Raw genomic sequence first — 13,333 nt, 5'->3', positions numbered from 1 at the left:
TGCAGGTTCTTCCAGGTGTGGGTGGGACTGGTCGGACCTTTCATTTGGCAGCTCCCTGCACAGGCAGACGGTGTCTCCTGCAGGCCCCTGCGGGACATGGACGTTGTTCCCATTGTGGGTTCTTATAAACAATGCTGCTCTCATCATTCTATGACTGGGGGAAGTGTGTGCCTAGGAGCAAAGGCCAGGCCATAGCCATGTGCGGTCAGTGTCCGAGAACCATGTAGAATGTTGTCCAGGGCCATGGTCCCACTGCCCGCTCCCCAGGAGGGTGGCAGTGTCCTGCGGCCTTGCTGGCATGTGGCACCACGGCCTCTGTGTTCCAGCTGCAGTGGGGCCAGGACCCTGTGCGTCACACCGTGGTCCATGAGGACCCAGGAGCTGAGCATTTCCTCTTATTTCCTCCCCTGATCCTGGGCTGGGGAGCAGTGGAGGGGTTTTGTGGGACATTCCTCATGCTCACTGGCCTGAACGCTGCTGTTGGTCCTACGATGGTGCCCAGGACAAGGGCCAGCCTGCAGGTGGTGAGCCACATGGCCATCTCTGTCTGCCATCATGCCTCCCAAGAGCTCATGGGAAATGGAGCCAGCAAACTCATCTTATGTCCTGAGACATGCTGGACAGGGCCAGAGTCCACTGTGAGCAGCTCATGCCTTTCCGTGGGTCCCCTAGGGTCCACTACCAGGCAACACTTGACTCAGATCCTCCCAGCAACTGTGTCTGAGCAAATGTGTAGCTGGCCTGTGCTCAGGTCCCTGTCTGCACACAGGTGTGTCGATCGCACCTGCTTCATGCTTGTCTTCTTCGTGAGACAGATGGAATCTCACTCTGCAGGGCCTTGGTGCAGGATTTGGGCTTCCCTGCATAAAATGTCTGTCTTCTGCTTGGTTCAACTGGAAGAAGGAGGGACCTTGGACACATGGCTGTGTGTCCCTTTGGGGGCCAGGGACTGTGAGGTTGCAGTGTGCTCTTTCTGTGGGAAGCTCGTGGCCCCAGCTCCTTGGCCATTTGTGCTGCTTGCTCTGGGGATGCTATCTGCTGCTATAAATTCTGCTGGGCTTCTCTGCACGTGACTCTTAGGTAAAAACATCCTTTTGGCATAAACACCTCTGGCCTGTGATCTTTCCCTAGTCACTGTGGTCACTGTCACTGTTCACACCTGTACTGACTGGTGTGCACTGCTGTGCAGAGGTCACACTCAGGCAGCTGGTGGGGAGCCCTGGATGGCAGCAGGGTGGTGGCAGGTTTCACAGTGTCTCACAGGCAGCTGGAGAAACCCCTGCCAATCCTTGTCATTCTGAAGCCAGCTCATACTCCAGCACATGTGACATGCAGTCATCCAGTCCCACGACGGGCGACAAACTCTGACCTCGATGACTTACTCTGGGAGGATGGCTTGGAAATAGCTCACGTATAAACATAAGCACCCTCAGATTCCTCTGCGCTCTGCTGAGCCCGGGGCTGCACCGGAGGCATCTCCTTGACAGCCGAAAGTGGAATTCCAAGCAGAGCGTTGAAGCTCATCAACAGACATCCTGGGGTCCCATGTTCAGTTAATCCCTCAGAATGGCCCTCCCCTGGGAAATCTGGAAGAGCAGCAGTAAGACCCGCATGCTCAAGGCCCCTAAAGCCAGCCAGACAGCGAGGCCTGCAGGGCCTGGGTCTGAAGATGAGGGAAGCCCAAGGGGGAACCCTAAAATTCGAATCATTTCTCCCTTGGAGGTGCTGCTGATTCTGGTAGAGGCACATAGGGAGGACAAAAATTGGAGCTCAGAGCTTGCTGAAGAGGAGAGCTGTGTTGACTAGGCTTGGGCTGGACACTGAGATGGATGGGCATTTAGGGGAAGGTGAACTGAACTAGACCAGCCCTCTCAGCAGTGGTGCAAAGGTGTGGCTGTATAAAGGTCCTGGAGCTTTGGCATTGTGAGTGAGCTGTGCCAGCTCTCTTTCAGGGACAAAGGCAGACATTCCCCAGAGGGCTGGAATACAGGTCAGAGCCTCAAATAAGTGCTATCATTAAAAATACATGTGAATTACCAAACTCAGTCAGAAATAGCCAGACATATGAGGAGACAGGACAAGCAGAAGATCAAGAAAAATAGTAAGTAATAGGAACAGACTCACAGCAACAAGGAGTCCAACAATGGAGCTATCAGAGGGAATTTGATAAGGTGTGCATAATATAAGTAAAGGACTGAAATAAAGAATTGAAACTTTTGGCAGAGCAAAGGAAACAAAATAAAAAATGAAACAATATACTCCCCACCCTTGGACATCCTTGAACTGAAAAATACAAAAACTGAACTTAAGAACTGAGTGGATGGGTTTGACAGAAGATGAGACACTATTAAATAGAGAATGAATGAAATGGAGGACAGATTAAAAGAAAACATCCTGACAGAAACAGAGAGACCAAATGATATGAAATGTAGGTGTGGGAGATAAACCTAGCTCACAGCCTGCACCCTCGGAACACACTCTTTCCGTGAGCATGTGAAACATTTGCCTGCTATGCTGACTCATGCAGTAATCACTGCCTTACTTCCTATGGGTTCCCACCCTTTATGCCATCTATGTGACCTGGCAAACACCCTCCAAATTTGTACACTTAAAGGAAGAACAATTGGCTGGACATTTCTCAGGTCGGTCTCACCTGGCTCATTTTCTACAAGTAGCTCATTCACATGGTGGGCAAGGGAGCAGCAGCAGCCGAGCTGCTTTCCACATCTTTCATTCAGGCATCTTCATGGCCTGGTGGTTTCAGGGTCCTCGGGGGCACATCAGCTTCCACCAGGAGGCTGCCCAATATCACATCATCGCACTCTCTTGGTCAAAGCAAGTCCAAGACCAGCACAGGATCAGGGCATGAAAAGTGAGGCTGCACCCATGGATGGTGTGAGTCGCAGTGCTACCTGTGGAAGGTAGATACAGTCATTGGCTCAAAAGATACACATTTTCATTAAACAAATGCTTTGGGATAATTTTCTCCCAGGTTGTAGCTCATTTGTTCATTATCTGAACTGTGTCTTTTGAAAAATTTAATGTTTATAAAGTGCAACTGATTTTGTTTTCTTTTATGAATTTCAGTTTTGCTTTCATATCTAAGATGTTTTTGCTTAACCCAAGGTTAAAAAAGGTTTTTTTTTTCCATGTTTTATTATAATGTAGATTTTACACTCAGATCTGTCACTTTCTTTCTTTCTTTCTTTCCTTTCTTCCTTCCTTCCTTTTTTTTTTTTTTTTTTTTGTGGTGCCATGGATCAAACCCAGGGTAGCATACATGCTACGCAAACATTCCACCACATTCTACCATTGAGCAATTCCTGCCGACCCTTGAGTTTATTTTTGTATATGATGTGAATTATGGATCAAAGCCCATTTTTTGGAACCTGAATATACATTATTTTCCAGTACCATTTGTTGAAAAAAATCATTCTTTCTCTACTAAACTGCCTTTGAACCTCGTAAGCAGTCATCCGTCCTATCCATTTCTGCATGTTTTGATCTGCTCATCTACCTTGATGTCAATATCCCACCGTCTACAACACTGAAGCTTCACAGCAAGTCTTGTGATTTGGTTGTGTTAGTCCTTGGATTCTATTTCTCTTCTAGGTTCTTGATTTCCATATGAATTTTAGCATATTCTTGGCAATTTCTGAGAGGTCTGCTCAGAATTTGATTGGGGTTACATCAACTTTACAGAGCAATTTTGGGAGGAAAGACATCTTAGCAAAATTGACTCTTTCAATCAATTAACATGGTTTATTGTTCCATTTCCTTAGGTGTTCTTTAATTTTCTCAACCATGTTAAAGAATCATATAATCTAAATGTAATAAAATAATTTAAAATGAACAAATAAATTTACTTCTGTTTTCATTGTATAAGTTTTTCATGTATTTTTGTGAGATACAGAAAATCTGGTTTCTTGATTTTTGTTTCAGTTCTCTAGTGGTTGGAAAACACGCCAGGTGTCACTTTAGTTATTTTAGGCCTAGAATGTAGGTCTGCCTTAGTAAACGTCCCATGTGTGTCAGAAAAGAGTGCTATGTCAGCTTCTTGTTGTGGTGACCAGGAGAGTTGAGAAGAACCCTCAGAGGAGGGAAAGTTAATTTTGGGTTCACAGGTTCAGAGGTCCCAGTTCATTATCAGCCAGCTTTATTGTGGCGAGCTCGAGGTGAGGCAGGACATCAGGTGTAAAGGCTGAGAAAAGCTGTCAGCTCGAGGTGGCCAGGAAGCAGGTGAGTGGGAAGGAGCCAGGGACAGGATGCCCAAGGCATGCCCCACCTGCGGTTACCACACAGTGGTTCATTCAAAGCATTAATCCATGAAATGGATTAATCCACTGATGAACTTACAGCTCTCAGCTGACCATTTCACCTCCTGCTTCAGTGTAGGAGCTTCTGGGGGACACCTCGTATCCAAACAATAACAGATGTGTATGCTACTGTCGAGTGGGTACCCTGTAAACGTCACCTGGATCACCTTGATAGAGTTCCAGCCTTCCATGACTCTGGCTTTCTGCTGGCTCCTCTCCATGGGTCTTGTGGGAGAAACTGCTTTGGAGGCTGCTTGCTGATAAGTCCGATACCTGCTCTTGCACCAGCTCGTATTTCTTCCCTGACATCACTGTGTGCTGAATACGGCTGGAAGAATTACTTGAGGGATGATTCCGCTCACTCTGACCCTGTCTTCCTCTAGAAGGGACCGTTTGAGTGTTTCTTCTTCCAGACACCTGGTGGAAGTCTAGCATCATGGGACTTCAAGTTCAAGGTCTGCACTTTGACAGGACTGGTGATCCCAAGTTGTCCTGGGCCCACGGTGCTTGGGTCCTGCCTGCTCATCCTCGATCTTAGGGTGTAGCCCTGGGAACACACCCAGGCAGAGTGGGCTTAACCTGTGTTATTGCTCCTGTTTTCTCTGAATATTCTGGAACTCTCCGAACGTTGGATCTCCTTAGATAATTGTGTTCTTAAAACACACTGGTCTCCCTTTTCCACGTCACCTTTGGTTTTTTTCTGCACGTAGTTCTTCTCTCTGTCCTTATTGAGTCTATCTGCCCACAGATTGGGTGTGTAGTGTGCTCTCCTCTCTCTGTTTCTTTTTCCCTCCTGCTTTAGTCTGCTTTTTTGCCACAGTGACCAAAAGACCTGACAAGAACAATTTTAGAGGAGGAAAAGTTATATGGGGGGGCTCCCAGTTATAGAGGTCTCAGTCCATAGATGGCCAGTTCCCTTCCTGGGGGACCAAGGTGAGGCAGGACATCATGGTGGAAGAGTGTGGTGGAGGGAAGCAGCTCAGGACATGATGCTCAACAGGACAAAATATACACCCGAAGGTGCAGCCCCCGTGGCCCACCTCCTCCACCACACCCCGGCCTGCGGTCCCCACCCCGTGGATCCGGGGGTCAGTGCGCTGGTCAGGTTCAGGCCCTTGTGGCCCAGCCACTTCAGCTCTGAACCTTCTTGCTGTGTCTCACACGAGCTTTGGGGGACTCCTCACACTAAGCCATGGCAGGAGGTTTGGGGGTCTCTTACATCTCGACCTTGCCACCGCTCCCCCATTCCACCATGCGCACATCTTCCTGTGTCAGTGTGGACATGTATGAGTTGTCTCCCTTCCATCTCTGTTCCCTCCACCTGCCCCATTAGAGACTGTTCTCAGTTGTCCACTGACCTGGGCTCTCAGCCCACGTTAGAGGTCTGAAATGCTGACTGCCCAGGGTGTGGTTCCCTGAGGACCCTGTTCTCTGGCTGTGGGATGCCCACTTTCTTCTTCCACGCTCCTGTCTGCCATCTGTGTCAAGGAGCCTGGTGGGAGTTGGGGTCCCTCTGGTCAGTGACCATCTGCTCAGTCTGTTCATTGCCCTCAGAGGCCTGGGTGTGTCCAGGCCAGGATCCTCTGGGCTTGCCCTGGCTCACTGTCTCCAGGTTCTACTGGGGTGAAGACTGGACTCTGTCTCCCCATGGAGGTGAGGAAGGAATGGACAGGGTGTGTCCAGATGGCAGACTCCTGCCTCTTTCTACAGAGCAGTTTTCTCTAGAGCCAGTTCCCCTCCACAGCCTGCCAAGGCCTCCTTCCTCCCTGGCAGAGGCTCCCGCTGCCCAGGGGCCTTTCCTCCTGCCAGGCATGTCCACCCTGGACAGAGGGTGAACAGGACAGGCGTGACCTGGCCACGTGGTGCCAGAGCCGCATATGTGGTCTTTGGCAGGCCTGGGAGCCCTGACTCCCACCAGGAGCCAGGTGAACTGCAGGCGTGTCTCTGTGCTGACCCACTTGGAGACAGGCTGGTAAGAGGCCCTTGCAGGGGTCACCCTCCTCAGTGTCCCGTGTGTGGGCAACAGGAGCAGAGGGCCAGCCCTTGGTGAGGCGGAGGCAGGTGTGTCCCAGGGAGGGTGGATGGCAGGGTACCTGCAGTCCTGACAGGCATTTTGAGGTCACCAGAGGACCTGGTGGTGCCGGGGTCACGGCGGGGGGCAGGTGATGGTGTGGACAGGGAGCAGAGCTCCTGAAGGACCTGGGGGAGGAAGGGCGTTGAGGGGATCAGGCAGCTGGGTGCCTGTGGGTCACAGTGGACAGTGACAGGGGTCTGGGCAGCCAGTGGACTTTAGGGAGAAAATCTGCCCCAGAGTCAGAGAGCCTCCGGATGTGGCCCTGAGGGAGGATCGGGGGGAGGCAGTGGGGTGTCCCCGGAACCTCTTCCTGCCCGCAGAGGCCCTGCACCTGGGCTGCGCTGCCCCGAGCAGGGCCTGCTCCACCATCTTCGGCTCCTTCCCTCTCCAGGTCCTTTCTCATCGTGAATCTGTGGGTGCTGCATCTCCTCGGCCTCCCCCCTCCCCACTCCTGAGCCCCCATCCTCATCCTGGGCCCCAACGATCAGTCCTTCCCAGCAGCCGACCAGCAGCCTTCCCACACCCTGCTGGCCGCCCCAGGTCTCCTGCCCTGGGGGTTCCTATTCTCTCCCTCCTCTTCCCCGAGCACTCTCCCCAGCCTCAGAGGTGTCTTCCCAGAGCGACATCTGATTATGTCCCTGACCTACGGGAGGGGCTTGGGTGGCTCCCCGACTGCAGGAGGATGTGGAATCAGTCCTGGGGTCCCTGCTTCACGGGGCTTTCTCCTCCCTGCCCAGGCCTGCTGTCCTGTAGGACCACTGCTGTTGGAACTGACTCAGGTGTATCCCTGTCACCATGGCACCATGTCCCTCCCACGGCAGGTTGTGTGCCCCCATGCCCTGTGCCTGGCAGACCTCACTGTGGGCAGCTTGTGTGCCCCCATGCCCTGTGCCTGGCCAACTCACTGTGGGCAGGTCCTGTGCCCCCGTGCCCTGTGCCTGGCAGACCTCACTGTGGGCAAGTCCTGTGCCCCCATGCCCTGTGCCTGGCAGACCTCACTGTGGGCAGCTTGTTTGCCCCCATGCCCTGTGCCTGGCAGACCTCACTGGGGGCAGGTCCTGTGCCCCCATGCCCTGTGCCTGGCCAACTCACTGTGGGCAGGTCCTGTGCCCCCATGCCCTGTGCCTGGCAGACATCACTGTGGGCAGGTCCTGTGCCCCCGTGCCCTGTGCCTGGCCAACTCACTGTGGGCAGGTCCCGTGCCCCCGTGCCCTGTGCCTGGCAGACTTCACTGTGGGCAGCTTGTGTGCCCCCATGCCCTGTGCCTGGCCAACTCACTGTGTGCAGGTCCTGTGCCCCCGTGCCCTGTGCCTGGCAGACCTCACTGTGGGCAGGTTGTGTGCCCCCATGCCCTGTGCCTGGCCAACTCACTGTGGGCAGGTCCTGTGCCCCTGTGCCCTGTGCCTGGCAGACATCACTGTGGGCAGGTCCCGTGCCCCCGTGCCCTGTGCCTGGCAGATCTCACTGGGGGCAGGTTGTGTGCCCCCATGCCCTGTGCCTGGCCAACTCACTGTGGGCAGGTCCTGTGTCCCCGTACCCTGTGCCTGGCAGACCTCACTGTGGGCAGCTTGTGTGCCCCCATGCCCTGTTCCTGGCAGACCTCACTGGGGGCAGGTCCTGTGTCCCCATGCCCTGTGCCTGGCCAACTCACTGTGGGCGGTCCTGTGCCCCTGTGCCCTGTGCCTGGCAGACCTCACTGTGGGCAGCTTGTGTGCCCCCGTGCCCTGTGCCTGGCCAACTCACTGTGGGCAGGTCCTGTGCCCCCGTGCCCTGTGCCTGGCAGACCTCACTGTGGGCAGGTTGTGTGCCCCCATGCCCTGTTCCTGGCAGACCTCACTGTGGGCAGCTTGTTTGCCCCCATGCCCTGTGCCTGGCAGACCTCACTGGGGGCAGGTCCTGTGCCCCCATGCCCTGTGCTTGGCCAACTCACTGGGGGCAGGTCCTGTGCCCCTGTGCCCTGTGCCTGGCAGACATCATTGTGGGCAGGTCCTGTGCCCCCATGCCCTGTGCCTGGCAGACCTCACTGTGGGCAGTTCCTGTGCCTCCGTGCCCTGTGCCTGGCAGACCTCACTGTGGGCAGGTCCTGTGCCCCCATGCCCTGTGCCTGGCAGACCTCACTGTGGGCAGCTTGTGTGTCCCCATGCACTGTGCCTGGCAGACCTCACTGGGGGCAGGTCCTGTGCCCCCATGCCCTGTGCCTGGCCAACTCACTGGGGGCAGGTCCTGTGCCCCCGTGCCCTGTGCCTGGCAGACCTCACTGTGGGCAGCTTGTGTGCTCCCATGCCCTGTGCCTGGCAGACCTCACTGGGGGCAGGTTGTGTGCCCCCATGCCCTGTGCCTGGCCAACTCACTGTGGGCAGGTCCTGTGCCCCCGTGCCCTGTGCCTGGCAGACCTCACTGTGGGCAGGTCCTGTGCCCCTGTGCCCTGTGCCTGGCAGACATCACTGTGGGCAGGTCCTGTGCCCCCGTGCCCTGTGCCTGGCCAACTCACTGTGGGCAGGTCCTGTGCCCCCGTGCCCTGTGCCTGGCAGACCTCACTGTGGGCAGGTCCTGTGCCCCTGTACCCTGTGCCTGGCAGACATCACTGTGGGCAGGTCCCGTGCCCCCGTGCCCTGTGCCTGGCAGACCTCACTGTGGGCAGGTCCTGTGCCCCTGTGCCCTGTGCCTGGCAGACCTCACTGGGGGCAGGTCATGTGCCCCCATGCCCTGTGCTTGGCCAACTCACTGGGGGCAGGTCCTGTGCCCCCGTGCCCTGTGCCTGGCAGACCTCACTGTGGGCAGTTCCTGTGCCTCCGTGCCCTGTGCCTGGCAGACCTCACTGTGGGCAGGTCCTGTACCCCCATGCCCTGTGCCTGGCAGACCTCACTGTGGGCAGCTTGTGTGTCCCCATGCCCTGTGCCTGGCAGACCTCACTGGGGGCAGGTCCTGTGCCCCCATGCCCTGTGCCTGGCCAACTCACTGGGGGCAGGTCCTGTGCCCCCATGCCCTGTGCCTGGCAGACCTCACTGTGGGCAGCTTGTGTGCTCCCATGCCCTGTGCCTGGCAGACCTCACTGGGGGCAGGTTGTGTGCCCCCATGCCCTGTGCCTGGCCAACTCACTGTGGGCAGGTCCTGTGCCCCCGTGCCCTGTGCCTGGCAGACCTCACTGTGGGCAGGTCCTGTGCCCCTGTGCCCTGTGCCTGGCAGACATCACTGTGGGCAGGTCCCGTGCCCCCATGCCCTGTGCCTGGCCAACTCACTGTGGGCAGGTCCTGTGCCCCCGTGCCCTGTGCCTGGCAGACATCACTGTGGGCAGGTCCTGTGCCCCCATGCCCTGTGCCTGGCAGACCTCACTGTGGGCAGGTCCTGTGCCCCCGTGCCCTGTGCCTGGCAGACCTCACTGTGGGCAGCTTGTGTGCCCCCGTGCCCTGTGCCTGGCAGACCTCAGTCTGGGCAGGTCCTGTGCCCCCGTGCCCTGTGCCTGGCAGACATCACTGTGGGCAGGTCCTGTGCCCCCATACCCTGTGCCTGGCAGAGCTCACTGTGGGCAGTTCCTGTGCCTCCGTGCCCTGTGCCTGGCAGACCTCACTGTGGGCAGGTCCTGTACCCCCGTGCCCTGTGCCTGGCAGACCTCACTGTGGGCAGGTCCTGTACCCCGAGCCCTGTGCCTGGCAGACCTCACTGTGGGCAGGTCCCGTGCCCCCATGCCCTGTGCCTGGCCAACTCACTGTGGGCATGTCCTGTGCTCCCGTGCCCTGTGCCTGGCAGACATCACTGTGGGCAGCTTGTGTGCCCCCGTGCCCTGTGTCTGGCCAACTCACTGTGGGCATGTCCTGTGCCCCTGTGCCCTGTGCCTGGCAGACCTCACAGTGGGCAGGTCCTGTGCCCCCATGCCCTGTGCCTGGCAGACCTCACTGGGGGCAGGTTGTGTGCCCCCATGCCCTGTGCCTGGCCAACTCACTGTGGGCAGGTCCCATGCCTCCATGCCCTGTGCCTGGCAGACCTCACAGTGGGCAGGTCCCGTGTCCCCGTGCCCTGTGTGTAGCAGACCTCACTGTGGGCAGGTCCTGTGCCCCCGTGCCCTGTGCCTGGCAGACCTCACTATGTGCAGGTCCCGTGCCCCCGTGCCCTGTGCCTGGCAGACCGTACTGTGTGCAGGTCCTGTGCCCCTGAGCCCTGTGCCTGGCCAACTCACTATGGGTATGTCCTCTGCCCCCGTGCCCTGTGTGTAGCAGACCTCACTGTGGGCAGGTCCTGTGCCCTGTGCCTGGCAGACCTCACTATGGGCATGTCCTGTACCCCGTGCCCTGTGCCTGGCAGACCTCACTGTGGGCAGATCCTGTGCCCTGGTGCCCTGTGCCTGGCAGACATCACTGTGGGCAGGTCCTGTGCCCCCGTGCCCTGTGCCTGGCCAACTCACTATGGGCATGTCCTGTGCCCTCAGGCCCTGTGCCTGGCAGACCTCACAGTGGGCAGGTCCCGTGCCCCCGTGCCCTGTGTGTAGCAGACCTCACTGTGGGCAGGTCCTGTGCCCTGTGCCTGGCAGACCTCACTATGGGTATGTCCTGTACCCCGTGCCCTGTGCCTGGCAGACCTCACTGTGGGCAGGTCCTGTGCCCCCGTGCCCTGTGCCTGGCAGACCTCACTGTGGGCAGGTCCTGTGTCCCCGTACCCTGTGCCTGGCAGACCTCACTGTGGGCAGCTTGTGTGCCCCCATGCCCTGTTCCTGGCAGACCTCACTGGGGGCAGGTCCTGTGTCCCCATGCCCTGTGCCTGGCCAACTCACTGTGGGCGGTCCTGTGCCCCTGTGCCCTGTGCCTGGCAGACCTCACTGTGGGCAGCTTGTGTGCCCCCGTGCCCTGTGCCTGGCCAACTCACTGTGGGCAGGTCCTGTGCCCCCGTGCCCTGTGCCTGGCAGACCTCACTGTGGGCAGGTTGTGTGCCCCCATGCCCTGTTCCTGGCAGACCTCACTGTGGGCAGCTTGTTTGCCCCCATGCCCTGTGCCTGGCAGACCTCACTGGGGGCAGGTCCTGTGCCCCCATGCCCTGTGCTTGGCCAACTCACTGGGGGCAGGTCCTGTGCCCCTGTGCCCTGTGCCTGGCAGACATCATTGTGGGCAGGTCCTGTGCCCCCATGCCCTGTGCCTGGCAGACCTCACTGTGGGCAGTTCCTGTGCCTCCGTGCCCTGTGCCTGGCAGACCTCACTGTGGGCAGGTCCTGTACCCCCATGCCCTGTGCCTGGCAGACCTCACTGTGGGCAGCTTGTGTGTCCCCATGCACTGTGCCTGGCAGACCTCACTGGGGGCAGGTCCTGTGCCCCCATGCCCTGTGCCTGGCCAACTCACTGGGGGCAGGTCCTGTGCCCCCGTGCCCTGTGCCTGGCAGACCTCACTGTGGGCAGCTTGTGTGCCCCCATGCCCTGTGCCTGGCAGACCTCACTGGGGGCAGGTTGTGTGCCCCCATGCCCTGTGCCTGGCCAACTCACTGTGGGCAGGTCCTGTGCCCCCGTGCCCTGTGCCTGGCAGACCTCACTGTGGGCAGGTCCTGTGCCCCTGTGCCCTGTGCCTGGCAGACATCACTGTGGGCAGGTCCCGTGCCCCCGTGCCCTGTGCCTGGCCAACTCACTGTGGGCAGGTCCTGTGCCCCCGTGCCCTGTGCCTGGCAGACCTCACTGTGGGCAGGTCCTGTGCCCCTGTACCCTGTGCCTGGCAGACATCACTGTGGGCAGGTCCCGTGCCCCCGTGCCCTGTGCCTGGCAGACCTCACTGTGGGCAGGTCCTGTGCCCCTGTGCCCTGTGCCTGGCAGACCTCACTGGGGGCAGGTCATGTGCCCCCATGCCCTGTGCTTGGCCAACTCACTGGGGGCAGGTCCTGTGCCCCCGTGCCCTGTGCCTGGCAGACCTCACTGTGGGCAGTTCCTGTGCCTCCGTGCCCTGTGCCTGGCAGACCTCACTGTGGGCAGGTCCTGTGCCCCCATGCCCTGTGCCTGGCAGACCTCACTGTGGGCAGCTTGTGTGCCCCCATGCCCTGTGCCTGGCAGACCTCACTGGGGGCAGGTCCTGTGCCCCCATGCCCTGTGCCTGGCCAACTCACTGGGGGCAGGTCCTGTGCCCCCGTGCCCTGTGCCTGGCAGACCTCACTGTGGGCAGCTTGTGTGCTCCCATGCCCTGTGCCTGGCAGACCTCACTGGGGGCAGGTTGTGTGCCCCCATGCCCTGTGCCTGGCCAACTCACTGTGGGCAGGTCCTGTGCCCCCGTGCCCTGTGCCTGGCAGACCTCACTGTGGGCAGGTCCTGTGCCCCTGTGCCCTGTGCCTGGCAGACATCACTGTGGGCAGGTCCCGTGCCCCCATGCCCTGTGCCTGGCCAACTCACTGTGGGCAGGTCCTGTGCCCCCGTGCCCTGTGCCTGGCAGACATCACTGTGGGCAGGTCCTGTGCCCCCATGCCCTGTGCCTGGCAGACCTCACTGTGGGCAGGTCCTGTGCCCCCGTGCCCTGTGCCTGGCAGACCTCACTGTGGGCAGCTTGTGTGCCCCCGTGCCCTGTGCCTGGCAGACCTCACTGTGGGCAGGTCCTGTGCCCCCGTGCCCTGTGCCTGGCAGACATCACTGTGGGCAGGTCCTGTGCCCCCATACCCTGTGCCTGGCAGAGCTCACTGTGGGCAGTTCCTGTGCCTCCGTGCCCTGTGCCTGGCAGACCTCACTGTGGGCAGGTCCTGTACCCCCGTGCCCTGTGCCTGGCAGACCTCACTGTGGGCAGGTCCTGTACCCCGAGCCCTGTGCCTGGCAGACCTCACTGTGGGCAGGTCCCGTGCCCCCATGCCCTGTGCCTGGCCAACTCACTGTGGGCATGTCCTGTGCTCCCGTGCCCTGTGCCTGGCAGACATCACTGTGGGCAGCTTGTGTGCCCCCGTGCCCTGTGTCTGGCCAACTCACTGTGGGCATGTCCTGTGCCCCTGTGCCCT

This window comes from Sciurus vulgaris (genome assembly GCF_902686455.1).
Source record: "Sciurus vulgaris genome assembly, chromosome: 4".
Lineage (NCBI taxonomy): Eukaryota > Metazoa > Chordata > Mammalia > Rodentia > Sciuridae > Sciurus > Sciurus vulgaris.
This window is presented reverse-complemented; position numbering follows the sequence as displayed.